The sequence below is a fragment of the Taudactylus pleione genome, unplaced genomic scaffold (genome assembly GCF_031769625.1).
Source record: "Taudactylus pleione unplaced genomic scaffold, aTauple2 ptg000619l, whole genome shotgun sequence".
Taxonomy (NCBI): Eukaryota; Metazoa; Chordata; class Amphibia; order Anura; family Myobatrachidae; genus Taudactylus; species Taudactylus pleione.
Genome location: NW_028285021.1, coordinates 3,057,442 through 3,075,729, shown reverse-complemented (window position 1 = coordinate 3,075,729; position 18,288 = coordinate 3,057,442).

Here is an 18,288-nt window from a genome sequence, read left to right as displayed (position 1 = left end):
TGGATGGTGGGCTTACAAAGGACAAAGACTAAATACAGCCCTGCATATGTAGACATGAAGGGCGGGATGTACTAAAGGTAAAAATGTGGTAAAAAAACCCAAAAATTCAGTTTTCGGGGGTTTTACCGCATTCCCCGAATGTGATGCATTCCGGTGCTTTGTCCCGATGGGTAGCGCCACCTATGGGCTTATCGGGACGCTCCACGCTGGGAGGGATCCGATCCGATCCCTCCCATGAGCGTCCACAGCCGGCGCCCATCTACGCATGCGCAGAAGGACACCAGAGGGACATCTGGGTGTTAAACCCGTAAGTCCCTCTGCCCGGGAGCATCAGAAAGGACAGCTCTTATCAGGAGAGCTGTCCTTTGCAAAATTCTTGGTACAGTACATACCGTGGTATGTACCCGAAGTCAGGGTGGATGTACCGCATTGCTAATGCGATTCTTAGTACATCCCGTCCGAAGACAAGTATAGACAGAAATGTAAAGACCAAGTAAAACAGATCCTTTTAAAATTAAATCAAAGAGAAAGATCTCCCCTTCCCCTGGGCCATTGTAAATTAAATCACAGATAAGATTCCCCCCCCCTCTTTATTCATTAGAAATCAAACCCCACATCCTTTAAAAATCAAATCCCCAATCAGACTAATTAGAAAGAAGATCCTATATCAGACCTGCCTTCCTCATTACAAAGCAGACTCAAGACCAGATACCACTCCCTTCCTCATTACAAAGCACTCAAGACTAGGTACCACCCCCTTCCTCATTACAAAGCACTCAAGACCAGACACCAACCCCTTCCTCATTACAAAGCAGAGTCAAGACCAGATACCACCCCCTTCCTCATTACAAAGCAGACTCAAGACCAGACACCATCCCCTTCCACATCACAAAGCAGACTCAAGACCAGATACAGCCCCCTTCCTCATTACAAAGCAGACTCAAGACCAGATACCACCCCCTTCCTCATTACAAAGCAGACTCAAGACCAGACACCATCCCCTTCCTCATCACAAAGCAGACTCAAGACCAGATACAGCCCCCTTCCTCATTACAAAGCAGACTCAAGACCAGATACCACCGCCTTCCTCATACAAAGCAGACTCAAGACCAGATACCACCGCCTTCCTCATACAAAGCAGACTCAAGATCAGACACCACCCCCTTCCTCATTACAAAGCAGACTCAAGACCAGATACCGCCCCCTTCCTCATTAAAAAGCACTCAAGACCAGATGCCAATATCTTTAATGTGATCTCTACATGTAGAAAGTCTAAGGGCTCTATTTATTAACATTATTTTTACTAAAATAAAGTGAAAAAGTGTTTATTTTAGTATCACCTAAAGTAACTAAAGGGCAATTGGAGTAGAATTCGTAAAATTCTACTCCAAGCCCTAATTATCACTTATTTTTAATAAGCAGATCGCATTTCCCATAATTGTAATGGGAAATGCGATCTGCCTGGAAGTTACTAAAAATAAATTGTGAAAAAATACCGGGGAAAGCCCTGTGATAATAACGCCACCTGGATGTGGCGTTATCCAGGGTCTTCCCCGGTTACCAGACTCCTGCTCTGCTCTAACGGGCAGAGCAGAGCCCGGAGCCGGCCCCAGTGATCAGCTGTGTGGTCTAAACAGACCACACGCTGAACACGCTGATCACTGCCAAAAAAAATAAAAAACAATGAGTAAAAAAAAAAAATACCTGAGTCCAGGGACCGATGATCGGGGCTCCGATGATGTTCTGCCTCCAGTCAGCTGGTCTCCCATCTTGCACTAGGGCCCGGTCATCACCTGACCGGGTCCCAGTTAAGGATGGGATGTCAGCTGAACGGAGCCACGGAGGACATCACCGTAGCACCGATCACTGCAGGTAATTATAATTAAGGAAGGGGGGGTCGTGGGGGGTCGCAGGGGGCGGGGCTTAGTGACAGGGCAGGGCTTATGGATGGCAGGTCGGCACATGTGCGGGCACTTGTCACGGTATATATACCGTGATTAGTGTGCAGAGGAGATTCGCAGGGACAGAGCTTTATCAATGCGAATTCAGTCGGTAATATCACACTACAATCCGCATTCCCTATGCAGATTGTAGTAAATAGAGCCCTATATCTTGCTTATTGATTTTAATTTAGCTTTGTTTCAAATTAAGTGGACCTGATACTCCTTTATTTACAGAACATGATTTCTCTTGAGGAAATATGGGGCAGATGTACTAAGCTCTGGAAAGCGATAAATTGGAGAGTTATAAACTACCAACCAATCAGCTCCTAAGGGCTATTTCACACACTCCAGTTTTCACTGGCCGTTTTTTTGCCGGCAATCAGTGCCTAACACAAGCAACAGCTTTAAGCCGTTTTTAATGATGTTTTTTTTTTTTTGTAGTAGGCATGTGCAGCAGCAGCAGATGGACTTGTGGGCGGGTACAAGCTCAGAAAAGCCAGTGTGTGTGAAAGCAAACATTGCAAATTGTGCTTCACTGACTTGCAGTGACGGCACAAACACTGCATGGCAGCCATCCTTGTCAGTGGATATTCCCGGCTGTAACGCGGCGACCGTGTCGTGTCCATGCCGTCTGAAAGAACCCATCTGCTTACATACTTTATTAAAATTACTATGCTGGCTGGTGAAAACCAGCGTGTGTGAAATAGCCCTAACTGTCATTTTTCAAACACAGCCTGTAACATGAGTTAGGAGCTAAGTGGTTGGTAATTTATCACTTTCCAGAGCTTAGTACATCTCCCCCATAATGTTAAATACACAAATCCATCCTATTTATTAATTTGTCCTTATAAATTCCCTTCTATGTGTTTGTCATCTGTCATTCTGTTGTCCTGCTCGGGATGTAGTTTTGTTACCGGCGTGCGGAATGCCGGCCGCCAGAATCCCGACACGGAAAGCCCGACTTGGGAGCAAACATAGACGTCGAAATACCGAAGCCTATATTTAGGCCAACGCCAAAATTCCGATAGCCGGCATCCCAAGCGAAGGTAAGTGGGAACAGATTAGCGTTAGTCGTGGGGGGGGGGTTAGGTTTGGGGACTCCCGAGGGAGATTAGGGTTAGGCAACCCCCGAGGAGGGTTAGGGATAGGCTAGGGGAAGGGAGGTTAGGGTTAAGTACCACTGGGGCGAGGTTCGGGTTAGGCATCCCCCCCCCCCCCAGAGAGGGTTAGGTTTAGGGTGCGGGAAGGGGGGGCAAGGCACCACCGGGAGGAGGTTAGGGTTAGGCACCACTAAGGGAGGGTTAGGGGGAGACAGGGGAGGGTTAGGGTGCTTACCAGCCCCCAGGGCCGACTCTTCGGGTGTTCGACCAGGCCGCACCCCCTCCCGATATCCCGATTTCAGCACTGTCCCGCTATTCCACCTGTGAGCCGAAGTGTCCCGTGGGTGGTCAAAAAAGGAGGTGCTGGACCCCGGAATAGCTGAATGGATGCTGCACCCATGCGCGCAGCATCCATTTAGTACCAGGAGAGGGCTGGGGGAAGCCCAGCTAGTGACGGAGTGCTGGGCTCTCCCCCAGCCTGACGTTACATGGGAGGCGTGCCATGCGGGCATGCACCAAGTAATGCCACTTAGGGGGCATGGCCTATGGTAATTAGACCACGCCCCCATTTTAGCGCGTTACATCGGGCAGGCACAGAGAGCGGCTACCTCTGGAGCCGGCCCTGCCAGCCCCAGTCGGGAAGTAGAGCCTTCAGTCTTCCGGCGTCTGTATTTCATCCGGCGGCTAATCAGACACTGGAATTACATACCGATTACGTCCTACTCCTACTTTTATGAGTTGGTAGAAAAACAAAAAATGACAAGTAACTGTGCACCTGGACAAACCATGATGCAATGCAAGGGGTGCAAATAAATTTATTATTTTTGCATGCAGGTTAAATACTGGCTGCTTTTGCATTTAGCCCACAAACGATGGACTGGAAAGCTTTACTTTACACTGCAAGTTAGATTCAAGTTTTGAAAATAACTGTTTTAAGGACATTTCCTTAATTACCGGTTTTTAGTATTCATGAAGACACTTAACACAGGAGATATCACTGATATCTCCTTGCTAAGTCCCCCTGCATTAATTTCCACACTCCCCATACATTAATATGGGGATATGGAAATTAGGCTATTCATCAAATTCCAAAAATGATGTATTTTCGGAATTTGATGGTGTTACTATATGCCACTGTGAGGTAGCGTATAGCGGGTGAAACTTACCTGCTTTCAGCTGGGCAGGTCCTCTTCCGGCTCCCTCAGTCGCTGTGGTCACTCCCTAGGCTTCTCACAATATTGTGGCTGTGAACACAATATAAAGTTTAAAAAAAAAAATCTCCAGCCCCTCTGCCTGGCCTTGCTGTCCGCTGCAGACCGGGGCTGGGCGGGAGGTCGGGGTCTGCGGCTACAGCCGGCCAGCTAAGTGAAGGGGGTGGACACAGAATTATCAAAGCTGTAATGAGAGCTGCGCATGCGCCGCTTTTGTGAACAGAACCGCGCAAGCGCAGCACTGGTTACAGCTGCGATAAGGTAGGTATATAGGCAGGGAAAAGTATCTATTTCTCGAAAACCTATCACAGCAAAAAATGACAGCTTTTCGGAATAGATAGTTATGGAGAGGAGGAATGATGAATTCCTCCGGTAATTAGGTAGAACTCCATGCGAGTTCTAAACCTAATTACCTCCAGAGAATTTTTAGCTATGATGAATAGGCCCCAGAATCTGGCCCTATATGTTTTTCCGCTTGTACATAACATTAACAACATTTTGTATTTATTTGTTTTGTTAAAAACAGATCAGTAATAAGTATGAACAAAGCTTGGCAGCCCTGTGTATTATAAAATGATAAAAAGCAAACTTTTCATAAAAAAAATAACAATACTGTAATTACATTTGGGATGCCTAAACTAACAAAAAAGTTGATTTGGGTGTAATTTGAGGCCATTTAAAAAAAATCACCCAAAAATAACATGTAATTATTGGGACAATTAAGCTAATTGTAAACTTCTAAATGCCGAATTAGGCATTAGGGGAGCAGTCCAATTGGTTTTGCACTCTGTCCCAACATTTTTACTTTAAAATAAAGATTTTCCCTACCATGTAGCACCCTCAGGGGGGTGCGCACAAAACAAAACGTGAATTTCTGCTGGAAAAACAAAAATGTGAGTTTGGAATTAGATTGCAACTACAAGCCAACTCGCACCTAATTGGATTCACTACTTATCATTGTAAATTAATATATTTGTGCTGCCCTCGATACACCCCTGGATGGCACTAGACAGAGGTAAGTAGCCCATAGACACTACGCTTGTTTGGAACAAGACATGCCAATTTCTGGTAATTGTTTCTTGCGCAATCTCCCTGAAATTATTTTTAAAAGTGGGTGATTATGTGTTATATTTATGCTGGCTTACACATGTCTGTATATGCATTTATGGCAGTATGTGTAAAATCTCTGTAAATAGATCATTAAAGCTATCAAAATAAACTGGCCAACGTTGAAAGGATCAGAGCACTATGATTATGTGAAGCGCAGCTTGTAAACTGTTTTTTTTCCTTTTTTTGTTTGTTTGTAAGATCAGTGTTTGTACCCAGCATTTTAGGAGGGGTCTCATGCTGGTGGTTGTCTCAATGTGCCCACCATGTAAATGCCTGCTCTGTAATTAAAGAGCCATCATGGCTATATATTCCTTCTTTAAGTGTTTCCACATGTGGTCTGCTTGCTACTGTGCTTTTTATAACGCTGCAGCTTGATTTTATGGTTCCTGGATTCTAATCCAGACTTAAAAAATGACAAGGAGGAGAAGGAAACAGACTTCTGAACACATAGAGACACAGATATTGGTAGGATGGGTACAGGATGCCGACGTTCTAAATCCCAACGCCAGCATACCGACAGGGATAAGATACCAACACTTGTCGTTCGGTATCCTAACCCTCCTTCCCTGGTGCCTGACCCTAACCGCCCCCCCTAGTGCCTAAAGCTAACCTTGCCCTCCCCTCCCTGCACCTAACCCTCCCCCTAGTGCCTAACCCTTACCCTCCCACTAACCCCGCTACTTACCTTCGGGATTCTGGCAGTCGGGATGCCGTTGCCAGGATTCTGACCGGTTTTGGGATTCTGGCCTCGGCATTCTGACCACCAGAATACCATCTGCCGGGATATTGATCATATCCCATATCAGGTAAGACTCATCAGCTTCTAAACAAACAACGAGGTTCATGTATCAAACTGTGATAACCCCTTTTTTCATTGTCCCCCCCCCCCCCCAAAAAAAAGGGATTTTTACTGTATCTTAATATGTATTCAAAGGCAGTCCTGGGAGTAATCAGTGATTTGTTCAGCAGCGCTTTAGTTGTCTCTGAATTACAACGCTGCCAAACATTCGGGCACCTTATACCCCTTTCAGACTAGCAGCAAAATCCCAGGTTACTGCACGTGAACGCGCAGCAACCCAGGATTTTGCTTCATCTGAAAGGGTCCTTAAAAAAATCCCTGGTCGAGCATTTCAACCCAGGCAGTTACAAGGATTGAACCCGGGATCAACCCGGGTCACAGCGCAGTGTAAACGAGTAACCCGGGTCATCTGATTCGGGACCCATTTACAGCATAGAAAGAGCCGACGCTTGGAGATGATCTCATCTCCAAGAGACGGCACTGCACCCATGTGTACCGACATGGCCAACCCGGGAATAAGCCACCTGCCTGAAAGGGGTCTGAGACGGGTCGCATCCAGGTTGGACTCGCGTTCAAAATCCCGGGTGCAACCCGACATTTTGATCTGACAGGGGTATACCAGCAACGAAAAGCTCAACTTTTTATTGCTTGGCACATTCTGCTGCCAGCTCTGGATTGCTACATCACAGAACTGTAGGGAGCTTGACTGGGGTGGTGCACTTGTCAAACTGTAATGAAGGTGTCATAAGGCATCAGGATGAACAGCAACCTCAGGGTGGACAGCAGCCTCCTGTGGAGCAAAAGGCATCCTGGTACAAATAAACTTAAGATTGCATTAATTGGAGGCACTAGGTGGTCTTGTTTTCAAAATGGTATGCCTTATTGGGCTAACCATGTTATGCCTACACATTTTACTTAACCAGGGGAACAGCTGAACAGTGGACTAGTATTTACTAAATCATTTTCAAACACATACTGCCCATACTGTCTGGCGGCTGCCGATTATATGCCCAATAGACGTATAAGTGGCTGACAGATGAATTCAGAGGATGGTTAATCATACAAATGGGGGAGCCATTTGTATGATTAACCCATCTTCTGAATTTATCTGCCAGTCACGCCTATGTCTATTGGGCATATAAATAGCAGCCACCAGACAGTATGGGCAGCGCTTATGCTTGCCACTGGAGGCAGTGACTGTCAGTTAACTGGGTTAGAAGGGCATAAAACAGGATTTTGGTACTTACCGATAAATCCCTTTCTCCGATTCCACAGGGGACACTGGAGTCTCAGTACAGTGAGGTATAGATGTGGGATAACCGGGATCTGACACTCTAATAAATCAGAATATTAGCTAGCTCCTCCCCCTCTATACCCCCATACAGGTCAGTCTTAAGAAACTGTGCCCGAGGAGAGCTGGAAAATAGAATAACAGAGGAGAAGAGAAGCTAGAACATACATGAACAATCAAGCAGACCTTGAAGAAAAACCACTGTCCAAATCAGGAAGAACAATAACAAATGCAGGTGGAACAGCGCCGGGTGGACGTCCAGTATCCCCTGTGGAATCGGAGAAAGGGATTTATCGGTAAGTACCAAAATCCTGTTTTCTCCTTCATCCACTAGGGGAAACTGGAGTCTCACTACAGTGGGGACATCCCGGAGCTCACATCCTGGGTGGGAGAGCGCTGAGAACCTTGCAAAACAGCACGGTAATACTGTGAAGCAGATGCCGCAAACGTGTGAAAACGGTAAAACTTTGCAAAAGTATGCCGGCCAGACCAAGTGGCCGCTCGACAAAGCTGAGTCAGGGAAACACTGCGGGCAGCCGCCCACGAACGACGATAGGCTTGTCTGATTGTCAGACAAATCCATCTAGAAATAGTTGCCTTAGAAGCCGGCCAGCCCGGACGCGCCATATCATATCGAACAAACAGCATATCCGACTTCCGGAGGGATGCAGTCCTATCAACATAAATCCGAAGAGCCCGGACAACGTCTAGGGATCTGGAAGCCGAAGAATCGTCTTTAAACACCAGAACCACAATCGGTTGGTTCCAAGTGCCTAACCCTAATCCCCCCTCTAAGTGCCTAACCCTAACCCCCCCCTTCCCTGCTGCCTAAACCTAAGTCCCCCGGGGGGGTGCCTAACCCTAAGTCCCCCCCGGGGGTGCCTAACCCTAACCCTCCCTCCCCCTAGCCTAACCCTAACCCTCCCGGGGGGGTGCCTAACCCTAAGTCCCCCCCCCGGGTGCCCTAAACCTAAGCCTCCCCCCCGCGGCTGGCCGCTCGCGGCGCCCGGCATCCCTTCGATCGGGATGCCGGGCGCCTGTCTCCGGCATCGGGAAAATGTCAGGCGTCTACATCTAGACGCCCGGCATTTCACCATCGCTGGGATATGATAGTCGGGAAGCCGGCTTCCCGATTGTATACCAAATGCAGACACTACCTTAGGCGAAAAAGATAACTGCGTACGTAGCTCAGCCCTATCCTCATGAAAAATGAGGTAAGGCGGACGACAACAAAGCGCCCCTAGCTCCGACACACGCCTAGCAGAGGCGAGTGCCAAAAGGAGAACCACTTTCCATGATAAAAATTTTAATTCCACAGTCTGTAAAGGTTCAAATAGGGAGAAAAGAGAGGGCCAAATCCAAGTCCCATGGGGGTCGTTGGAGGTACAAATGGAGGTTGTAACCTGACAACCCCTTGTAGAAATGTTTGGACATCCGGCAATTATGCTAGTGACTTCTGAAAGATAATCGACGGAGCCTAAACTAGAACCTTCAAAGATCCCAGACGAAGACATGCTGATAAACCAGCCTGTAGAAAAAGAAGCAGCCTGGCCAAGTTGAATTCTGACGGTGGTGCACCCTTGCGTTCACACCAAGCGACATATGCCTTCCATTTGCGATGATAGTGCTTAGAGGTAACTTCCTTTCTAGCCCTTAACATAGTAGTAATCACCCTGGAAGGGAAGTCCTGATAGATAAACGGACCCTGTTACAGTAGATCCACTTGCAGAGGAAGAGGCCACGGGTCGTCTATCAGTAGAAGACGTAGGTTGGAATACCACGCCTGTCTGGGAGAGTCTGGAGCCACCAACAGAACCTTTACCCTTTCTCGTTTGATTATTTGAAGCAGACGAGGAAGAAGTGGGAGTGGTGGAAACAGGTTAACAAACTGAAACCGCCAAGGATTTGTTAGAGCATCCACTGCCACCATCTGTGGATCTCTTGTCCGCGAGCAGTAAAGTGGCAGTAGATGGTTCAACCTCGACGCCATGAGATCTACCTGAGGGAGACCCCAATGCTGAATCAGTTGTTGAAAGTCCTGTGGATTGAGCATCCATTCTCCCGGATGAATGTCTTGTCGACTGAGGTAGTCGGCCTCCCAATTTTCTACCCCTGGGATGAAAATTGCTGATATCGCTACAGCAATTCCTCTGCCTAGAAAAGAATGCGGCTTACCTTCCTCATGGCGGACCGACTCTTGGTGCCGCCTTGTCTGTTGATGTACGGCACAGCCGTGGTGTTGTCGGTCTGCACTCTGATGGCATGGCCCTTCAACAGAGGATGTGCTACCTGAAGAGCATAGAACACAGCCCTTAGCTCCAGAATGTTTATGGGCAGTACCGCCTCCAGTCAAGTCCAGCGGCCCTGAAAGTGTCTTTCCCGAGTCACTGCCCCCCATCCTCTCAGACTGGCCTCTGTGGTGAGGATAATCCATTCCCACATTGCAAACCACTTGCCTGCCAATAGGTGAGAGGAATTCAGCCACCAAATGAGAGATGTTTGAGTCCTGGGTGACAGTTGAACTCCCTGGTGAAGAAAAAGATGGGACCCTGACCACTGAGAGAGGAGGTCCAGTTGGAATGGACGGGCATGGAACCTCCCATAATTGGATGGACTCGGAGGTCGCAACTATCTTCCCCAGAAGGCGAATACACAGTTGTACTGACACCCTGCGATGACGCACTATCAATCGCATCATGTGTTGGATGGAAGTGACCTTTTTTCTGCAGAAGAAATACCTTCTGCTCCACCATGTCCAAAATCATCCCTAGGAAAGGCAGACGCTCAGTAGGCAGTAGATGAGATTTTTCGCAATTCAGGATCCATCCGTGTTCTAACAGAAGACTCTGTGTTACCCGGATGTCCTGCAGTAATTGAGTGACTGACGTAGCCTTGAGAAGCAGGTCGTCCAAGTACGGAACGATAGTAACCCCTTGAATCTGAAGAAGGGCCATCATTACTGCCATGGCCTTCGTGAACACTCTTGGTGCTGATGAAAGACCGAAAGGTAAGGCCTGAAATTGAAAATGAGAGGCCTGCACTGCAAACCGAAGGAATGCCTGATGAGGCCAAATGGGAATGTGGAGATAGGAATCCTTTATGTCCAAGGATACGAGAAACTCGTCCCTCTCGAGCCCTGCAATGACAGACTGCAGGGACTCCATTTTGAACTTGAAGGTCCGCAAATAAGGATTGAGATGTTTCAAGTTCAGAATGTGTCTCAATGAGTCGTCCGGCTTGGGAACTCCAAACAAGCTGGAATAAAAGCCTTGACCGTGCTGATGTATAGGTACATGCACTATTACTCGAGAAGACAGTAGCTTTTCTATTGCTTCCTGTATTACAACCCGTTTGTCTGCTGATGCCGGCAAACCGGTTGTGAAAAAACGAGGAGGAGGTTGTATCTGAAAATCCAACTTCAACCCCAAAATAATGATGTCCCGGACCCACGCGTCCTGGCAAGACTTGATCCAAACTTCTTTGAAATTGCAAAGGCGAGCTCCCACCCTGGTGTCCCCCAGGAGGGAAGGTAGGGCATCATGCCAGAGGCAGACGGGAGATGCGGGCCGCGAAATCAAATGAATTCTGCCCAAAATCCTTTACTAAATGTGTCTGGCAGGGAAACATTCGGAAGGGGGTCTAGGAGCACCAAATTTAGATGCATTCTCACAGGCTATATTTTTTAGATATATCTCCAACTGGCTTTTAGGCAGGATTCCTGGAATATCTATGCCTGTGTCACATTAGATACAGTGATGATGCTACCTTTTTCACCAGCTGCATTTTTGCATACCCCCCGGCTCTCTCATCCCAGTAAATATTTTAAATAATCCCAATGTTTTGAGACACTTATAAAGCCTGGATCTCTATAAATCGTAAATTGAGAACAGACTTCCGCAATTCTCCATATAACACGTTTTGGGGAAACCCATCCTTCACCCCAGCCCAGGAAAACATAAAGTTCCTGGAATGGCGAGATAAAGGGATCATGAAAATTAAAGACATATTTGACCCTGGGGACATATTAAAAACATTTGCTGATCTCCAATCTACTTTTAACATCACTCATATGCAGTTCTTTATGTATTTACAGGCTAGACACTATGTCAATTATTTTGCTTGGTCAACATCAAGTAGTGACACACCAGATGTTTTGCTTACATTGATATCTTTCATCCAACATAATCCATACCGAACTCGTTTATTATATAGGGGGGAATTCAATTCAACGCGATGTTGAATGGCCGCGGGAGGGAGCAGCTATTCAATACACCGCGCTGCGTGGTCGGAGAATGCCGGTTATCGCACCTATCGCGCCTTAACAAGGGTGTTAAGGCGCGTTAACCGGCATTCTCTGACCAAAGTGTCGGGCGCGCAGCTGTTAGCCACGCGCTAAGCAGAAAAACATCTGCGCACCTGGCATTTTGGTCGGATTTCTCCTCGCATGCCCAGGGGAGTGCGAGAAGAAATCCTTAGCGCGCCCATATTGAATTGAATAGCTGCGGGAGCTCCCTCCTGCGGCTATTCAACATCGCATTGAATTGAATTCCCCCCATAAAGACTTAATACGCAAAGAAGTTCAAAAATTGTGGTCCACCACAAATGCTCACTGGGCCACTGATATGTCACACAGCCCCAATCAGTTACATTTATTGATCCATGCTGATTCCACAATGAAATATCTGCAGTCAAGCTTTTCCCAGGAAGTACATTTTAAATCAATAAACAGGGCATACATAGCACAGTTACAAAGTAAACATATGGTACCGAATGAGACAGGGCGATGCCCCAGATGTCATTACCACTCTGCATCTTTTTACCATAACTTCTGGGAATGCCCAAAAATCAGAAAAGTCTGGCATAAAATTATTGTTTATATAAACTCATTATGTTCTATACAAATACACTTAGACCCACTTGCCTGTCCCTGTGCAATATCTACAAATTGGAGCTTAGGCCCTACTAAGAAAAGTATCGTTCCTCTGCTCACAGTAATTGTAACGGTCGCAAAAAAAACTATTTTACAGAAGTGGACCTCAAAAAATATCCCACTACTTACCCAAGTAAAGAGTTGGTTATTGAAGCTGCTATATATTGATAGGAGATCAGCAATGCCAGATACAGAAAGGGGTGTGAAAAAGTTTTATACTAAATGGGAGTACTATTTTGATCATCTAGAGATGGTACAACCCATGAACAAGTTCTTTAAATATTTGAATTTACTGAATGGTATTTACTTAAACAATTGTTGTAACTCAGCCAGGGATCATACCCTATTGTTATCTGGTATCATGTTTCAACTGATTGCTGTTCTGTACTATTGATGGGATATGAATGGGTAGGATTGGAAGTATTTCCAACAAATTTTTACTCTTCCTTACCATTTGATTTGAATATTATTTGATTATTGACTATCGATTATTACTAAAAATTATTGACTATCGATTATTACTAATATATAAAAAAAATTTATGTTTATATGGATAATACAACCACTTTTTGGGATTATTGTAGAAAATATGGCTGTAACTTGATGCATGAATTTCTATATATTTGGTCCATTGTATTGCATATATATTATCTTTTCATATTATAAAAAGATTTAAAAAAAAAAAAAAACAAATGTCAATTTCAATGTATCAACAAATGAATTTACATTAGCTTAAAATACATCAGCAGGTCAAATGTACCACTTACTAATACACATGGAGCATTTTGAAATGAGCATTTGAATAAATACCAGCAGCTGAATGTACATTATGTTAAATATACCAACAGGTTAGAGTTCCCTCAATACATACAAAGCCTTCAGTGAAATAAGAATTGAGATAATACATCAACAAATAATTTCAGATTGCTTTTTAGATTAAACCAACAATTTTTAAATATTGAATAGCAATTTAAACAGTGGTACCAGACATGAGCTGGTACCATACATTAACTCACAGCATGAGCTGCGAGTCACAACAACACGGAGCAGTCTGGGCAAGCAAGCCGACCTCGGACAGAAAGGAGAGGGGTGACCTATCTCTTGCTTCCCCCCTATTTTCACAACACATAAAACAAGGAAAAGCTAAGCAGGATCTCTTGGGTGCCCCTAAGACAGCTCACAGTAACCACTTCACTAATATAGGGGCTGGACAGCCTAACTACCTTGGAGCAGAGCCGTAACTAGACTTTTTGGTGCCCTGTGCCAGAAAGAGCTTTGGCGCCCCCCTATTTTTTAAATAATCATATACCACACCCAAAAAAGGGCCATGGCCTCAAGGGGAAGGGCCAGGGAAGAGATAGGGGAGGCCAGGAGATGCTGGGGATAAAATAAGAGGAAGCTACAAGTGAGAATAATAATAAATAGAAAATTGCCAGACCCAAACAGTGCCCCCTGCCCTGCGGTGCCCTGTGCCATGGCACAGGCCGCACTACCCTAGTTACGGCCTTGCCTGGGAGCCTCTTCCCACAGCTGCTCGGAGGCAGCTCAAATCTACAATGGGGGAGCCCTACTAAATAATCTATGCTCAGGGAAAGGTAAGGGACCCAGCAGAAGGCTCTATGGGGAGGGGGCAAGGGGTAGTCACAGTCTCACCACAGGCAGGGGCTCTTCCGCCCAAATCCGACTCCTGGTTACTGGAACAGGCACAGCCCGGGAGGCAGGGCACCGCATCAGGCTGCGCTTATGTCCGGGGATAGATGAGCTGGATAATCTGCTCCACAGGCTCCGGCAGCAGCAACACTGCAAGGGTTAAGACAGCCAGGTCTCCCAGTGGACCCCTTCACACAATCGGGGGTATCCATCATTATTACAGCATCAGGCAGCGCTTCTTCCTTCAGGACTCCGTGCAGGGGGTCAGGCTTCAGCGTCATCCTCCTCCCCACGCTCCGGTTCTCCGCGGCGTCTCCTCCGTGGTCCTCCTCACCTCTGCTGTCTCCTAGCGGCGTCGTCTCCCTGGCCAGCGCAGGTCCTCTCCCCGAAGGCGGGGTCTCTTCCGTGGGTCTTCCTCCGCAGTCCCGGCAGCAGTGTCTTCTTCTAGGGCTGCCCCTTCTGCTGCCAGCGGCTGGCCAGCGGTACCCTCGTGTCCCTTGCGGGGGTCTTCCTGTCAGCAGGGGTCCCTCTAAGCAGCAGTAGCACTGAGAACCGTGGGCCACTCACTCCGGTCCCAGTGGTGAGCTCCTCGGCAGGGGGCGTCCTCCGATCTACCGGCACCTCTTCAGACAGCCCGTCGCTGGAGAGGTCCTGTTCCCGGGTCCTTCGGGTCTCCCAGCAGTCCTCTGCGGCAGCGAGGGCTCCAGACGGCCTCAGACGCTCCTCCTCATGGCGACGCGTCAGTCAGCAGCAAGCGGTTCTGGGGCAGCGGGCAGCCAGCGCAGCTCCTTGGTGTTCAGCAGTGGAGATAAGTTACTGGCAGAGGCAGGGCCAGAAATCCACAGCCCCAGGGGGCCTGGCAGCAGCAGCAGCTGGGGTTTAGGCAGTCTCCCAACGGGGCAGATGTGACAGGGGGTGTTTAGGGGTCTCTAAAGTTCGTCCCCGATAGCAACTCTCCGCAGCAGCCTGGCCACGCTCCTCTCCGCAGAGCGCGGATCCTCAGTCACAGCAGCCTCTCTCCTTTGTCCGTGACAGCAGCCCCCAGAGATCAGCGGAGCTCTCCTAAATAGAGTTCCAGTGCAGGCTGGCCCTCCCCCTCACCTTGGCTCCCCTTTATCATTGGCCAGGGGCCCCAGCAACAGCCCGTCCCTTGGGCCCTCTGCCCCACAACCTAGGGCAGCCAATTAATGGGGGCCTTTTTAGCAGGCTCCCTGAGTTGTCTGGCTGGCTGTCAAATCTTCCCCCCTAGTTGAGCAGGTTGAGCAGCCTCAGGGAGATAGTGGGTCACACAAAGTTCAAAAGAGAGGAAAATACTAACCGGGCGCTGTGGTCTATGAAGTGATATCTTATAAGCAGCTCACCTAAAAGGGTGGCTAGCCCCTGATATGAAGAAAGGTAAATAGAAAAAAGGGAGCGCAATTAGAATTCATGTAAATTTAATGAAAATTAATTAGAAGATGAGATTAAAATGAAAAGTAAAAACCACATATAAATAAACATAGATAATACATATAAATTGCACATTTATGGTGGAATTCCAACATAGCCTCAAACAGTTATGTGAATGAGGACAGCAACATTGGTATAGTGTGTGTGGAACTATACCAGTGATTCATAGATGGTGTACACTGTAGCTGGTATCCTAAGAAAGAACGTGTAATGTTCAGTCATGTAAAAAAGAAGTAGTACAATTTCCAGATGTCACAAAAAAACGGAAAGTTCCATAAACCAGTGCTATCCTGACGTCCCTGCACTGTGGTGGTGATTGTGTCCCAAAAAAGAAATGTAGCTAACCAGGATGAACCCAGAAAGGCATGTGGACCTTAATGGTGAGTATGTAGTTGGTGTAGTACTTAGCTGATTCGTAGTATTGACCGCACCGGTCTGTGCACAACCGGTAAGTATTCCTCCTGGTCCCGTCCTCTTGTGTACAGCAGGCAGTGTCCAGAATGCCGTTCTGAGGTATGGAGGGAAGGCAGCGGTCAAAGTTACTGCTCCATCTGAGCTAGTCTGTGATGTGCCGGGGTGAAAAGTTCAGTCCTCACGCTCTACGGTCACACCGCGAGCAGGGCAGATAGAACGGCTCACAGTTGGCTCAGGAAAAGCAGCGGCTGTGTGCAAGCCGATGGTGGCCGGATAGAGAGCTCTACTTAACAATACTGCAAGATAGAACAAAGATATTATCTTCACAGTGCAACATACAAAAAGGAGCACCTGAGACTGCTTACAAATGTACTGGAACACAAAACGGAATACATACGGGGTAAGTATCCTAACCCTCCCTTTCTGCATCCAGTGCCACCAAGAGCGGGGGGGGAGCGGGCAGAGCCGTAACTAGACTTTTTGGTGCCCTGTGCCAGAGAGAGCATTGGCGCCAGGGGTGTTTCTAGAGAGGAGGGGGCCCGTGTGCAGACTCCGACACGGGCCCCCTCCTCTCCGCCCGGCGGCCGGCAGCGCACTGAGCTGTGTGCGGCCAGCGCTGGAGTTATAGACTCTGGGCAGTACAGTGTGCCCACAGTCTATAGTGTATGCACAGGTCACCGGGAAAATGGCCGTGGCGGCCATTTTCCCTGTACTGCGCATGCACAAACGACGGGAAAGTGGCCACCGCGGCCATTTTGCAGTCGTTGTACAGCGGCGGACGCCCGCGCCGACGTGGGACTCCGGAGAGGTAAGTAATATAATGGGTGCAGGGTGTGCTGTGAGGGGCCCCCCTGGACCCAGGGGCCCGTGTTCCTCGTACACCCTACACCCATTATAGATACGCCCCTGATTGGCGCCCTCCCCCCCATTTTTTATAATAGGAACATAAAATAGTGCACCTGAAAAAGGGTCTCAGGGAAGAGCCAGGAAAGAGATAGGGGTACTCCTGGGGCAGCCAAAAAGAAGAGTAAGCTACAGTGAGAATGATAATAAACAAAAATGTTGACAGGCCCAAACAGCGCCTCCTGCCCTGCGGTGCCCCCCCTCCCCCTTACATCACAGCGGCCCAACACATGTTGCTGTGTGCTGGGCTGCACTGGGAGACTGTTCGCGGCTGCTAAGCAGCAGCCGCAGCAGTTTCCTGTGGGGGGTGTGATCACGCCCCTCACTGGCTATGCGCAGGGCTAACAGCGCCCCCCTCCCCAACGCAAGGCTTGTAAATTCTTATTTTTTCATAAGGGGGTGTGGCCACGCCTCCCTCGGTAAGGCCACGCCCCCTTCACCCAGGCCCAGTGCAGCTGTCGGCCCGCCTGTCTGCATCCTATTCCTAACTCCATGGACCGAAGAGTACATGATCTACGCTAGGAATAGGTGAATATGGACATTTATTTTTACAGGTGCCGTGGATTCTACTGGACAAGGCGATATGTATGGCTACAAGGATTATAGGTGAATATGCATAAATGTGAGTGTGCATGTATGCTTCAATAAAACTTTACTTTCACGGTGTGTGTGTCTTGTGGTTATTTTAATATTTATTTTGCCCGTGAGCTACAGGTACCAGCGGGCCCTTAATGCCCTGCATGCTGGTACTTGTGGTTCTCCAAGTACCATCATGTGGGAGAGGCTTGCTGGGACCTGTAGTTCGAAAGCAAAGAATATCATTACATTTATTTTTTGCACCACACATTTATACACAATCAACCCTGCACCCACATGCCAGGGATAGCCCTGGGCTATTATGCCAGGCCTGGGGTCCCTTATAGAGAGGTACTCCTTTATTGGGGGGTCCCTACCTCCCTTGGCTGACTAGCGGTCAGGTGTAGTGCTGTGGCCGGGGGACCCAGTGAAAGGGTTCCCCTGGCTGTGGCATTACACCCCCCGCTAGAAAGAGTCCCGTGCTGATTTTGGAAAATACAGTGGACCCCTACTCATTATTCCCCTGTATTTCCACAACCAGGACCGGCTCAGAAGAGCCTTGTGCTGGTTCATAAAATACAGGGGAATCCTACACATTTTTTCCCCTGTAATTTTAAGAACCAGGACAGGCTCAGCTGATAAAAACAAAAGAAAAACTGTTGCTTAACCTACCAAATAAATTTCCTATATTTTGACTGCAGCCTTAAATACCAATGTGGGAATTATACATCCCCCACTGAACAGCAAACTAAAAAAACAAGCAATTCAAGGCGCTGTCAATTTTTACACATAATATATATGTATTGTACAGAGGAAAACTGCTTAATTCAGAGACATTTGTTCAAATGTCTCTGACTTAAGCAGTTTTCCTGTGTACAATATATATATATATTCATTTCTTGGTAGGGAAAC